The sequence below is a fragment of the Phascolarctos cinereus genome, unplaced genomic scaffold, assembly GCF_003287225.1.
Source record: "Phascolarctos cinereus isolate Bilbo 61053 unplaced genomic scaffold, phaCin_HiC Scaffold_5;HRSCAF=322, whole genome shotgun sequence".
NCBI lineage: Eukaryota > Metazoa > Chordata > Mammalia > Diprotodontia > Phascolarctidae > Phascolarctos > Phascolarctos cinereus.
Genome location: NW_027555958.1, coordinates 191,177,147 through 191,192,871, shown reverse-complemented (window position 1 = coordinate 191,192,871; position 15,725 = coordinate 191,177,147). Strand labels below are relative to the sequence as shown.

Sequence of the window (15,725 nt, the reverse complement as noted above, 5' to 3'; positions counted from 1 at the left end):
ACTAACCTTTACAAATTTGTCTTTAGTAAGCATTAGTTTACCAGCTCCTTATGGGAAATTTTGAAAAGAAAGAAAATGTTGATACGAGAAAGGGGTCCTGAAGAGTTGCAGAAGTTGGTGACATTGGATCTTCAGCAAGACAGGGTAGGATAGAATAAGAGGGAGAGGGGAAGAGCAAGTATTTATTAATATGCAATATGTAAAGCACTATGTAAAGTGCTTTACAAATGTTATCTCATTTGGTCCCTCACACTCTTTGAGAATGTTAAAGAGTAACGAAAACATTGCATGAGACAGCTCAGAATATTGTGGTATAGTATTAACTCGCTCCATACTTAGGTTTTCTGGGAATTGCTGTTATGATCAGTGGGGAGAGAGTAGATAAGCTACTATGAGCTTGTCATTAGTTAGTCTACTGAGGGAGAAAAATACCTTCCAAGGGATCCAGAAGAGGGTGCTTTAATACCCACCAAAAGAGTGGACAATAGGGCTTTCAGGATGAAGTATAAAACTACAAAAAGCCCAAAAGAGGCCTGAGACTTTGATACCATCAGTTCAGACCTCAAAATAATATTTCTTTTGACCAACTCACTACTTTATAGCTAGACCCTACAGATAATTGAGGCAGCTGGTGGCTCAGCAAATAGAGTGCTGGGTCATGACATTAGGAAAACCTGAGTTCAAATCCAGTCTGAGACACCTACTAGTTATGTGATCCTAAACAAGTCACTTAAATGTCTGTTTGCCTCAGTTTCCTCAAATGTAAAATGTAAAATGCAAAAACAAAAACAAAACCCAGCATCTATATCACAAAATGGTTGTGAAGATCAAATCACATTTGTAAAAAGCGCTTAACTTAGTGCCTGGCACATAGCAGGTGCTATGTAAATGTTTATTCCCTCTCTTTCCCCCTAATAAAACAACTGCTAGTAGCAGAGGACTGTTGCAGAGATGGCAAGGACCAGTGATGCTTGCCATGGATGAGATGCAGCATTTGGATGAACAATCAAATGAAAGAGCAACTGGGTAATAGAGTACCAATGTGCAGGAGTGAAGAGCTTACTGCTTTTCCGTTATGTAAGTCATGGTAAATGAACACATTCCTGCAGATAGGGTCAAGGTCTGGACCACAGAAATTCTTTATTTTCTTGGGCAAAGATGAGGTTGTTTGTTTTTTTTTTTCAACACTTTTTATTGTGTATATTAACCCACCACACGTTTTGAAGCCTAATGAGTCTAAATACATTTAAGGGAGAATTATGGCCACTTGAGGGAGTACCAAGTTGAAATTCTCAGGTTTCAATTGAATGGGTTTGTTGGTGTCCTTCAAGTAAGAAGGAAGATTCTGACATAAGACCTCAGCTCTATTTGCTCTCCTGACACTCACAAAGATGGATTATGGGATTAAATTATTCTAACTATTTTAGAAATGAGGAAACCATGACCCAGATTACTTTAACTCTGTGTCCAAAGTCACATGGTAAGTGGCAGAGCTGGGATTCAAAGCACATCCTCTGACTCTCTGTCTACCACTCTTTTTTTTTAAGCAGGCATAGTTCAATTTTTTTGTTTTAGAAAAAAAATCTATGTGGTTACCACAGCAGCTGCCTGGGTCCTCTGGACAGACACTCGAGTGTGAGTCTTCACAAGATGGTCAGTGAATTCCTGATAGGGAGACTTAGTGAACACAGTCTCCTTCCACAGGTCTGGGGTTAGATCGCTGTATGTTTTGGAGATGTCATCAAAGGTAGCTTTAGCAAAGTTGCCCAGAGTAGCAGTACAGCCTCATGTAGATGTGTAGCAGTCATCATTTCCAGCCATCATCAGGAGCATCTCAGGCACAGGAGCTGAGAAGATGCCAGTATCTCTATGGGCAAGGATCAGGCACAGCAGAACCAATCCATATCGCCCAGTGACCTTGCAGGGAACTATGTGAGGCTTGCCAATCTTGTTCCCCCAGTAGCCATGTCTCACAGGAACAATGGACAGCTTGGCCAGAATGATAGCACCATGAATAGCTGTGGTCACTTCCTTGGGGCACTTGACACCCAGGCCAACATGGCCATTGTAGTCACCGATGGCCACAAAAGCCTTGAACCTGGTATGTTGTCCAGCTCTATTTTCTTTCTGAACAGGCATGATCTTCAGAATCTCATCTTTCAATGAAGATCCTAGGAAGAAATCTATGATCTCAGACTCCTTGACAGGAAGGGAGAAAAGATATATCTCTTCCAAAGACTTGATCTCCATGTCCTTGACTAGCCAGCCCAGCTCAGTGACAGGAATCCACCATTTGTCTTCGGAACTTTCCTCCCCAGCCCTGTGGCCATGGCCATGGCCTCCATCATGGCCCCGAACTCGACCTTTGCATCCACTGCCAAAGCCACTGTGGAAACCACCTTTGCCTCTGATTCTGGGGCTCCTGGGGGCTCCCACTCCTCCTGCAGCACTGGCATCATCTGCCATTTGGTGTTCACTAGAAGTAGAAGCTGTCTAGCACTCTTTCCAAAATAGCACACTATTCCCAATTTGTTCCTCTTCACTTTGGCATACTTAGAACAGGAAAGGTTATAAATATTCATATATCACCTACTATATACCAAACACTATGCTAACTTCTTTACAAATATCTTCTTTCACCCTCACAATGCTGTGAGATAAGTACTGTTATGAGCCCCATTTTGCAATTAAGGATACTGAGGTAGACAGAGACTAAGTGACTGGCCCAGGGTCACATAGTGAATATATGTCTGTGGTCAAATTTGAACTGGGAGGTAACAGAGCTTGTTTCCTATCTGAATAATGTTTGAGAAACTATGAGGCATTATACAATAATTTTTGTGGAGGCTACAAGTATGATCCCAAACACAGATAATATTAATTATATCAGACCATTATGAACTTTAATAAACCAAGGTAGAGTGATGTTCAAATGAGCACTTTTGGAAAAAACGCAGCAGAAGTAATGCTGTACTGGGAGGTAGGACCCTCATTCTCATTATTCAGGCCCTGCTATAAATTCACTGTGTGCTTTAAGATATGTCACCTCGATGAGGCGGGGGAGCCAAGATGACAGAGTGAAAGCAGTGACTTGCTTGAGCTCTCCCCCAAACCCCTCCAAATACCCACAAAAGTGGCTCTAAACAAATTCTAAAGCAACAGAACCCACAAAAAGACAGAGTGAAACAAATTTCTAGCCCAAGACAACCTGGATGGTTGATCAGAAAGGTATATTGCTCCAGGCTGGTAGAGGAGCACAATTTGGTGTGGTTGTGCAGGCCACAGTGAACCTGGAGCAGGCCTCAGAGGACTGAGTCACAGGCAGATGTGGCAGTTTCCAGACCTCTCAACCAATGAACACCAAAGACGTCTTAGTAGGTCAATGGGAAAAGTCTGTTTCTGCGGTGAGAGAAGCTTGGGGTCTCAGCCCCTTTCCCAAGGAACTCAACCCTGGGGTGATGGCTACCTCCTGAACTTCCTGACCACAGACTGAGGGCGAATTGAGTGGCTGATCAGAGGGGCACTGCAGGGATCTCTTTGCCAGTGGTGAGGCAGGAAGCTCTTGCTTTGCCCATTCTTGGATCTGTGTCACAGTTCTGGCTGGCAGTCTTGGGCGAGGAGGAGCACTGGTGTAGTGGAGCTTGTAGTGGTGGTGGAGAGAAAATCCAAGACAGAAAAGAGTGCTTGTGGTCACTCATAGACCAGAACATGGGCCAGGAAAGGACTAAACACCTTGCCACTTATCATACCACCTTGGAAGAACTGAAAATTTACAGCTCCCTACAAGTATCTCTGAAAATAGCTGTACAAACCTCTGAAGCTTGGGACAGTACATTCTCCATATTGGAAGCAGACTCCTACCTTAAGGAAAGAGTTTAAAACTCAAGTAGTTGGCTGGAATCATGAGCAACCTTCACAAAAAGAGTCAGACTATATTACCTTACTTTGGTGATTAAGAAGATCCAAACATACAACCAGAAGAAGACAACAAAATCAAAGCTCCTACATCCAAAGCCTCCAAGAAAAATTTGAATCAGTCCCAAGCCTTGGAAAAGTTAAAAAGGGATTTTGAGAAGCAATAAGAGAAGTAGAGGAAAAACTGGGAAGAGAAATGAGAGTGATGCAAGAAAATCATGAAAAAGAAGTCAACATCTTGCTAAAGGAGACCCAAAAACATACTGAAGAAAATAACTCCTTAAAAAATAGCCTAACCCAAATGGCTAAAGAGGTCCAAAAAGCCAATGAGGATAAGAACACCCTAAAAATCAAAATTGTCCAATTGGAAAAGGAATTCCAAAGGCTTACTGAAGAAAATACTTCCTTAAAAATTAGAATAGAGCAATTGGAAGTGAGTGACTTTATGAGAAATCAAGACACTGTAAAACAAATCCAAAAGAATGAAAAATTAGAAAACAATGTGAAATATCTCATTGGAAAAACAACTGACCTGGAAAATAGATCCAAGAGAGAGAATTTAAAAATTATTGGACTATCTGAAAGCCATGATCAAAAAAGAGCCTAGATATCACCTTTCAAGAAATTATTGAGGAAAACTGCCCTGATATTTTAGAACCAGAGGGCAAAATAGAAATGGAAAGAATCCACCAATCTCCTCCTGAAAGAGATCCCCAAAGGAAAACTCCTAGGAATATTGTAGCCAAATTCCAGAGTTCCCAGGTCAAGGAGAAAATATTACAAGCTTCCAGAAGGAAACAATTCAAGTATTGTGGAAACACAATCAGGATAACACAAGATTTAGCAGCTTCTAAATTGAGGGACTGCAGAGCATGGAATATAATATTCCGGAGGACAAAGAAGAAAGAATTACAACCAGGAATCACCTACCCAGCAAAACTGAGTATAATCCTTCCGGGGAAAAAATGGTCATTCAGTGAAACAGAGGACTTTCAAGCATTCTCGATGAAAAGACCAGAACTGAATAGAAATTTTCACTTTCAAATACAAGACTCAAGTGGAATATGAAGAGTAAACAGGAAAGAGAAATCATAAGAGACTTATTAAGGTTGAACTGTTTACATTCCTGCATGGAAAGATGATATTTGTAAATCATGAGACCTTTGTCAGTATTAGGGTAGTTTGAGGGAAAAAATTATATGTATGTAGATAGATAGATAGATAGACAGACAGATAGATAGATAGATAGATAGATAGATAGATAGACAGACAGCTAGATAGAGGGCACAGGGTGGGTTGAAGATGAAAGGGTCATATCTGGAGAATAAAATTAAGGGGTGAGAGGGAATTATACTGGGAGAAGGAGAAAGGGAGTAGAATGGAGTAAATTATCTCACAAAAAAAAACAAAAAAGAAAAGTCTTTTACAGTGGAGGGGAAACAGGGGAAGGTGAGAAGGAATGAGTGAATCTCATTCTCACAGATTTTGGCTTAAGGAGGGAATAACATACACATTCAATTGGGTATGGGATTATGTCTTACCCTACAGGAAAATAGGGGGAGAAGGGGACAAGAGAGCAGGTGAATGATAGAGAGGAGAGCAAACTGGGGAAGGGGGTAATCAGAAGCAAACATTTCTGAGGAGGGATAAGGTCAAAAGAAAGAATAGAATAAATGGGGGGGTGGGATAGGATTAAGGGAAATAGAGTTAGTTTTTTACAACATGACTGCTATGAAAGTGTTTTGCATAACTGTACATGAATAACCTGTATTGAGTTGCTTGCCTTTTCAATGCGGGTGGGTGGGGAGGGAGGAAGGGAGAAAATTTGGAATCTAAAGTTTTAAAAACACATGTTTAAAAAAAATGTTTTCACATGCAACTGGGAAAGAAGTAATACAGGAAACGGGGTACAGAAATCTATCCTGCCCTACAGGAAAATAGAAGGGGAAAGGGATAAGAGAAGGGGGGAGAGATAGAAGGGAGGGAAGACTAGGGGAAGGGATATTCAGAATGCATGCCATCTTGGGGTAGGGGAGGGGTGAGATGGGGTGAAAATATGGAACTCAAAATCTTGTGGAAGTAAATGTTGAAAACTAAAAATAAATAAATTTAAAGATCATAACATCAGGGATCTCAGCATTTAAGAGACATTAAGAAATTAATGTCCTCATTTTACAGATGAGAAAAATAAAACTCAGAGAGGTTAAATGACTTGTTCAGGGTGACACAAGTTCTAAATAGCAAAATAAACAGAACTAAACTTCAGGTTATTTGACTTTGAATCCAGTGTTCTTTGCACTCTACCTTGTTGCCTCTCTTAAGTGAAAGAATCATAAAACAACCCTAACTTGTTTAATATGTAAGTTGAATGCATTTGTTAAAGTGAAAGTGAAATAAAAAATAATGTCACCTCCTCTATCTAGGAATTATTTTCCTCATCTCTAAAGGAGGGAATTGTATTTGGTGATATTTAAGGTTCCTTCTACCTCTGAACTTCTGTCTATGTCTGTCAATATGTTTCATTGATTATTAGCAGGAGGAGTGCTTGATAGTTTTGTATGACTAACAATAATACTAATGAATTTATCAAAACTAAATCACAAATATTTAAAAGAAAATGTCTTAGATCCTCACCATGTTTTAGTTATTAAAATGCATATTCTATTATTTTTAAATCTCTTTATGTGAATTATATAATTATCAAGCAGGAGGCAAAATAATTTTATTTATTTCATTCTATTTTATTATAATTAAATACAGAATATTATTCTTCCTAATCTTTCTGAGTGGTATATAGTACTCTCAAAAATTTTAACAAATATCCTTTGAATGAATGAACATATTAATATCTATTTCAAGTTTATACCATCCAACAGCCTCATATGCAGACATGCAAAGAATCTGTGATTTCCTCATCAGAGACTCCCATCAGCAATACTCTGTGGAAATTCCTTCTACCAGCACTGATTTAATTAATAAATCCAAGACAGTTGTGGAAGAACCTAAAGCTTACATGAATTGCCCAAGATCACATAGCTAATAAGTTTCTTAGGCAGGATTTGAACTGAGGTCTCCTGACTACACATTCAACATGTTATCTGTAATGTCACATCTTTCAATAAATTCGTATCAATGAATAAATATCATCTAATTGTTGTCAACCAACCATATGCAAAGCACTTTTCTAAGACTTGCATCATACAATATGTGTTTCAAAAGACTATTGCAATATATTCATATAGTCTTCAAATGGATTGTAGAGCAAAATACACTTTGCTGTGTCTGGATTGGCAACTTTTGAAAATTGAATGTTTGAATCATCAATGTGGGAATCCATGTCAAAAACAAAAATACTCCAAGTAACGTAAACGGCTATCTTGTGGTTCATTTTTTTTTTTTTTAGTTTCATAGATTCAACCTGAACTATATCCTTTGATCATTGAGTCATTCATCTTCACATACAGAAATTTGTTAGGGGAACTATGCCATCTTACTTTACATCATCTTAACTAGAAACACTCATAACTAGATTTTATACGTGCAAGAAACCCAGCTACCACGTCACTGAATGGTTTTTTTTTTAACATTTTTAGAAACTTAAAAATAATATTTATAAAATAAAAATCAGTAGTTATTCAATAAAAAAAATTGTATATCACTTTCATTGTTGTTTCTAATTATTTCTATTTCACTTGAATTTCACAATTATTTCCAATAAAGACATCTATTGTATTATAAATAATATTCTTAATGTTTTAAGGGTTGTGAAAATTGCAATGAAACAGCTTCTGGTTTTCTTTCAAGTACTGCAAATTGTAATTTTACGAGGTACTGTTTATTATTATTAGAAATGGTTAAAGAACACAAAGTTAACATTTATATACTTGTTTTTTTCTCTCCAATTAGAAAGAATGCTTCTTCATTCCACTTTTACATGAATTTAGAATTCAAAAATGTAGTATTCTTTTCTTCTCATTCTCTGCACATGTTTGCTCCTTCCAACTTATCCCACTCCTACTACCCCAGTATTCAGGAGCCTTTCAATAATTTCCATGCCTTCCTTTCTACCAACAGAGTTTAATTGAACCATGCCAGCCCCATGTGGACAAAGTGCCTTTCTTGTGATTCTAAGTTACCATGACATCACTAACTTCTCTTCATTAATTAATTAATTAATGTTTTAAAGAATCTGATTTTCAAATTGGTCTATTTCTCTATTACTTATTATCAAAACATGAGAGAATATGGGTGGTAGTATACTCTGCATGATTTCAATATTGTCCATGGTACCATGGACATTTTCTTCCCTTCATTAGTCAAAAATGCAAGGAAGTTTCAAATGCTAAAATACTTTGCTAAAATCTAGATAGATAGGATTTATCTACATTAAAAAAATGCATAATCACATAAAATATTTCTACATTATTCATGAGTCAAGAAGACTCAAATAAAAAAAGGTGAAAAACAGTATGCTTCAGTCTGTATTCAGATATACTGGTTCTTTTGCTGGATACAGATAGCATGTTTCATCTGAGTACTTTAGGATTGTCTCTGATCATCATATTGCTGAGAATAACTGTCATTCACAGTCCTTCACCATATAGCATTGCTTTTGGTGTGTACAGTGTTCTAGTTCTGCTCACTTCACTTTGAATCAGTTCATGTAAGTCTTTCCAGGTTTTTCTGAAATCATCCTGCTTGTTATTTTTTATAGTACAATAATATTCCATCACAATCATATACCACAGCTTTTAGACATTCCCCAATTGATAGGAATTCCTTCAATTTCCAATCCCTAGCAACCACAAAAAGAGCTGCTATTATTGTACAAATAGTCCTTTCCTCCCTCTTATTTCTTTGGGATACAGACTTAGTAGTGGTATTGCTGGATCACAGGGTATGCACAGTTTTATAGACCTTTGTATGCTGTCTTGTATTTGTGAGATTATAGGTCCACTAATATATCAAAGTCACACATTTGAGATTCTGTATTTAAACTCTAGTCTGCATACTAAGACTTCTTGATTCTTTAAAGCAGTGTTTTGAAATAATGCCAATGGACTTTAGTTGGGAAATCTATGGTAAAGAAGTAGGAATAAAAGAAGAAACCAGAAACTTAGGGAAAAAAAAGAGAATTCTTTTTCTCCAGATTCATGGGTTATTGGTATTTAAAGAATTTAGTGTATGCAGCATCTAGAATTCCACAAGTAATAAACTGATCACAGTAGATCTCATCGTATAGAGCCCAAGTCTGTGACCAAATTCTAAAGTTATTTTCATATTAATATAGAATTTTTTTAAACTAGAAGCATAGTACAAATGATATTAGATGGGAATTATAAAAATAGTTTGATGTTAATATTAGGAAGGAAGGAAGGAAAGAAGGAAGATGAAGTAAGAGCAAGGGTAATACATTGCCAGAGGAAGTACTAAGTACAGAGTTTCAGTTAAATTACAGTGTTATTGAGGAACCCATATTTCCCACATATAATATAGCAAAGATTTGAAAAGCATACTAAGCTGCCAAATGACCCAGATGTTCAAAGAGAAAAAAAATTACCACCTTCTTCCAAACCAATAGTCCATAAAAATACAGAAACATTTGGACATTGGGAAAGGGATACCACCAGGGGACAAATGCAGGGAAAAATATAAAGCAAAAACTAAAAATTGGTGGGGGGGAGGCTTCAATGAACCTAGACCTAGATAAAGCTAAGAAAAAAAAAAGATAAATAAGAGAGAAGTTAAAGACATGAATACAACTTTAGAAAAATTAAAGATAATGGATCTCTGGTGATTATTGACAGTGAAGAGAAAGGACTTTACATATTTCTCAGTTACTTAATTCTCAGTTACAAAAATTCACCATGTGTTGAGTTATGGAAAACTCATGAACAAATGTGGAAAAGTAGAAATACTAACATTTACTGATAACAATGCAATAAAATGATCTTGAATAAAGTTGTCTTTTGAATAAACATCAAGAATTAAGAGAAATTAGGGGTAGCTAGGTGGTGCAATGGATAGAGCACTGGCCCTGGAGTCAGGAAGACCTGAGTTCAAATCTGGCCTCAGACACTTGACACTTACTACCTGTGTGACCCTGGGCAAGTCACTTAACTTAGCCTAGCAAAAACAAAGAATTAATTGAAATATAAATAACTTAATCCTAAAGATTTGATAGATCAAAGCTAAATTATAGAAACAATAGAAAAGATCATTAAAGATGATCCTCATGTCTATTGCTGCACTAACAGGGTGGGGGGTAGGGGCTGGAACTGCTGGAGGCTATAGAGGTCTGGCAGCCTACCTGGTGCTAAGCTAGGGTCCTAGTGCTGGTGTCTGAGATGTGCTGAGGCTGTTGGAGTATTTCTGCATTCCCATGGCACTACACTGAAGCATGTGGGGTCTGGCTACTGGTGGCTGCCTGTTTACTTAGGCACCTATAGCATTCATGTCTGCCTATTTTCCTAGGGCTACACTGAAGCAGGTAGAGTCTGGTGGCTGAAGGTTGCCTATTTGACAAGGGTTACTCTGAAGCATATAATTCTCAGAGCTGGAGTCTGCCCGATCCCCTAGCTATGCTGAGGCACATGGAGGGTCCTAGTGTTGATGTTTGCCTGTTCAGCTGCACTAGGGCTCAGGATCTACTGCTGGTTTGCTAAGGTGTGGCTCGCTGTTGGCTTCCTGGGACACTTCCTCTCCTGGACTGAGCTCCCCTTTTATCAGAGTGAGACAGACCTTTTCTATCAATCTTCCAAGTTTCTTGGGCTCAAAGATTGTTTCACCTTGTCTTTTTGCTGGTTCTGCTGCTCCAGTATTTGTTTGGAGCTCTATTTTGTGGTTGCTTACAGGTATATATGGAGAGTTACAGTGATTTACTGCTTACTCCACCATCTTAATTCCCAGTAGTCATTTGATTTACCTAAATTTTAACAAAATATTTTATAAAAGTACTCCATATTATTCATATGGACATGATAGAGACTTATACTAGGTGATAACAGAAATAGATCAATTCAGAAATAGTTGAACGGCCATACTCAAAGAGATAATAGTTCAATATCAACATGTCAAGAGCTCTCCAGGAGGGTGTCTATTTGTCATTGATCAATTTGTGTCAGTTGATGTTAGACCTTGTGATGCTTAATAGTTTTGTTAATGATTTTAATAAAGACATAAAAGACATGGTAATCAAATATTTAGATGACACAAAGATGGAAGAGTTAGTTAACACAAATACACTAGATGACAGTTAGAATATCAAAAGATTTTAAAAGGCTAGCAAATTAGGTTGAATCTAATAATATGAAATTCAAAAGAGAAATGTAAAATCTTACACTTGGGTTCAAAAATAAATGCTGCAAGTTCAGGATAGGGAAACATGGTTATATAACAATTTTCTAAAAATGTTTTTTGGATTTTAAGGGAGTACAAACCCAACATGTGCCAACTGTGTGGGATATCTGTTCAAAAAGCCATTGAGGTCTCAAGTTGTATCAAGAAGTAAGAGATGATAGTCCCTCTATATATGGGTATAGAAAGATGACATCAATTCTGGGCACCACAGTTTTTAAAGGAAGATGATATATTGGAAAGTAGCCAGAGGAGAACAATTAGCATGGTGAGTCAATGTCATACAAGGATCAGTTGGAGGAACAGGAACTGCTTATCCAGTGAGACATAACTGTCTTCATCTATCTGAAGAGATGTTCTGTGGAAGAGAGGTTGTATTTGTTCTGTTTGTCTCCAGAGGACTGAACTAGAAACTGTCTAGACATTGTGAGGAAGCAAACTCGGGCCCTGAGAGCTCTTCCAACTATTAAATTCTATGATTCTTAAGTTTTAATATGGTGTCTACTCAAACAAACTGATAAGGGAAAAAACTATGAAAAAATACTTAGAGATATTTGTTGTTGTTGTTGCTGAGTTGTTTTCAACCCTTTATGACCCCATTTGGGGTTTTCTTGGCAAAAGTACTGGAGTGGTTTGCCATTTCCTTCTCCAGCTCATTTTACAAATGAGGAAACTAAGGCAAACAGCATTAAGTAACTTGCCTAGGGTCACAAGCTAGTTAAGTGTTTGAGATCAGATTTGAACTAAAGGAAAATTGACATACAGATGCATGGTGTTCATTTTATTAGTGATTAAGTATGATGTAAAAAGGATGCAACAATATTACAAGAATAGCAGGTGGGTTGACCTCTCATTGAGAATAAGAGAACATGTACAGAAATTTTCAGTGACACACTGGGACTGCTGATGTAGTAAATAAACTAAAGAGACAAGAATTTAGATGAAAATGTGTAAAGTGGTCATGATTTTCGGTTATGGAAGAAGTATTCCCACAAATGAGATCACAAATCCTCCAAAGTACCAACAACCTTAGAACCATACTTTAAGATACCATACTGATGGACAGATGAAATGCATGTAAATGAGATTTAAAAAATGATAAAGAAACTCAAATGATAATGACATGAGGAAGAATTGAAAGAACTGGGGGCTTTTAGCTTAGAGGACAATAGCTTAGGGACCATCATAGCCATAGTGAAATATTAAAATGATTATGATATGAAAGTGAGACTAAACAAATTTTGGATAGCTTCAAAGAGCAAGAAATTAATGAAGAGGTGGAAGTTTGTTGCTGTTGTTGTTGTTTAATCTAAAGGAAAAAATGGTTCTTAACCATTAGAGCAGTCCCAAAATGGAATGGCTTAGTTGTGAGATCAGTAGTTCCTTGACATTGATAATGAATGCTCAAGTAGCAACTAAATAGCTACCTGTCAGAAATGAGGTAGGTCTAGATGACTTTTAAACTCCTCATTAACTCTAAAATGCTATGTCCTTTAAAAAACACTTCTTTTTAAAATAATTAACATTTTCACTAAATTCAGTCAGGTTTCTTTGTTTTTAAGCATATTAGTGTTTAGAGACTCTTTGAACACTTTTGGAGGATGACTAAATTGCTAATTTCTGTTGGCATCCTTCATATTATTTGACAAATAAGGAATTACTTCCTTTGAAGAGGTATAATAGAAGAGTAGTTTCAAAAATTTAAGTGATTAAAAAGACATATACCATTGAACTATTAAATCAAATGTAGAAAAATGTCCTGAGGTCACCACATCTATAGTTCTTTCAATTTCATATTGTGATGAGCAAATTTACAGCTGAATTGAGGTATATGATGGTCATGTAATAGAATTAGAAAGGTATTTAAAAGGGACCCTTCTAGAGGTCACTAAGTCCAGTCCTCCATTCAATGCACACTTAATGAATTTTTATTGCACTCTAGTAGATAATAAAATGTACTTTGGGGAAATGAACATTAGATAAATATTTGTCAAGCTAAATTTAATGCATTAATATTCTACTGTATTTTATGTTTTACTGTCAACAGTGCTATGAAGAGGAGACAACATGCCCCAGTGGCTACAGCACTCCCTCTAGAGTCAGACAATTGGGGTTTGAATTCTAGATTTGCTACTTACTACTTGTGGCAAATCACATCTTATTGGGTCTCAGTTTCTTCATCTGTAAAATGAGATTTCACTTGCTGACATCTAAGGTGCTTTTCAACTTCAAATCTCTACTCTAACAAATGAGTTAGCTATTAAACTGAAATAGTTAATGTTCCTTCCTAAGCATCTCACTTATTACTAAATAGAAGGCTAGACTCTGTTCAAAACAGTACCCACTATCTTGGAGTTTCCCTTTTATGTTCTTGAGGGCACAGAAAAGAATAAACTTAGATACTACCCAGAAAGGGAAATATGAGCTGAACTATTTCTGCCAGTGGACAAAAAAAATCTTCTAGCTGATACATAAGATGTGGAAAATTTCCAAACCAAAGATCCAAGAAAAAGACAAAATTTGCAGGGAAAAGTGGCTCTATCTTTTTCCTAGTCATGCATCCAACCTCAGTTTTGAGGAGTTGAATAGCACACACTATTGCCAAAAAAACTAATGCAATAAAGCGTTTAGTAGATGGGAATTTATTATACACACATATACACATATACATACACATGTGTACATATGTATATGTACATATATACATATATATTAAGAGTAGATATGTGAAAAAACTGTACAAACCTTATTTTCCCATGAATTACGTTATAAACAGTATACTTCATTTCATGGATGAAGGGACCTCACCAATGTGGGAACTTGCGTTAATGGTATAAACTACAACCTAGTCATGTCATAACCCTCAATGTATTATTTAATCTATCTATTTATTTATTTATTTGCTTATTTATGTTTATTTGGGAGGGGAGTAATCTATGGAAGCAGTGAAATTGGTCTCAAGGGATATGTTGAAAGGACCATTTAGGAATATGATCACAGTAGCAGTATCCAAGGGGAAGTGTGGGGAGTAAAATATTGATTATATGGTATTTTGTTTTCTACCTCATTCACCCACATCAAAATTTGCTAAGGAAGTATTAGGGTCTAGAGGGCACCATAATGTGCCTGGGGACAGAAAGACCCCGGTTCACATATGACTCATATATTTAGTAGCTCTATGATAATGAGGTATTTATTTAACTTCTTAAAGCCTCTTTCCTCATTTGAAAAATCATTAATCTAAAGTGGAAGGGACCTCATATGTCATCTAATATTACCTTTCATTTTGCATATGAAGAACTGAGGTCCAGAGAGGCTAGGCAGACCTGCTGAAGGTCTCACAGGTAATAAGCATCAGTTTTAGAATTTGAATCCAGTTCCTCCCAATCCACAGCTAGTGCTCTTTTGAATCTAGTTCAAAGCAATGACACTTGCATGACTCAACTGGGAAGGTTGTTATGAAAAAAGTGTTTTGCCAATTGTAAAGTGTTATATACATGTGCGTTATTAATTTTAAAGTGACACAGGGAAATGTAGATAAAAATCATATTTGACTTTGTGGGCAGAAAACCTTTATCTTCAATTGTCTTTCAGACATATACACCTAGATGTCCCAATAGCATCTCAAATCCAGCATGTCCAATACTGAAATCATAATCTTTCCCCCTAAATTTTCTTCTCCTTGTGACTTTACCATTTCTTGGTGGGAGCACCATCTAATCTCCCACGTTCATAAACTGGGATTATCTTTCTTAATTCCATTTCATCTCTTATACCATATTAATTCTTATTAATTTGATTTCAAAACATATCTTGCCTCTGCCCCCTTAGTAGTACTGACCCTCTTTGCAACTTGCCTTCAGCACTAGGGTAGTGTCTTTAAAAATGTGTCAGCAGATAAAGTGTGTGTATCGACATATATACATACATACATACATGCATATATACACATATACAGGTATGTGGGCAAATATGTATATATATTTGTGTTATGTAGATATATATGTATTTCTTTACATGAACACTTCTAGATAATGTCAAGTGTAAATGGACCTTCAGATCTAATTCCAAAATTTTGCCTTTATTTGCCCCAGTTCTACCACAAAACCAACCCAAAGAGAGGAAAGTAAGAGCACTGAAGACAATATAAGGGTAGACAATTCAAGAGATTTTTGGTTCCTTTGAAATAAACAAACTTCCTCTGTAATCAATGTTTGATCAGTTGTAAATCCATCATGATTATTCATTACTTGTGTTTTTGTTTATCAAGCCGTTGCTTATTCATTTTATTTTGTTTTGTTTTTTACGTTCTTTTTAAAAACTACTTTTCCCCCCCAAGTTACATGAAAAAAAAATTAGCATACATTTTTGTAAGATTTTGAGTTCCAATTTTCCCCCCTCCTTCCTCTTCCCTCTTTCAAAAATGGAAGACAATTTAATATAGGTTATATGAA

At 36.6% G+C, this 15,725-nt stretch overlaps 1 pseudogene; it reads right to left on the bottom strand.

The window, feature by feature from the left end:
* Positions 1-1,584: 1,584 nt before the first annotated feature.
* On the bottom strand, positions 1,585-2,466 carry LOC110217651 (small ribosomal subunit protein uS5 pseudogene; annotated as a pseudogene).
* Between the last annotated feature and the right edge of the window lie 13,259 nt (positions 2,467-15,725).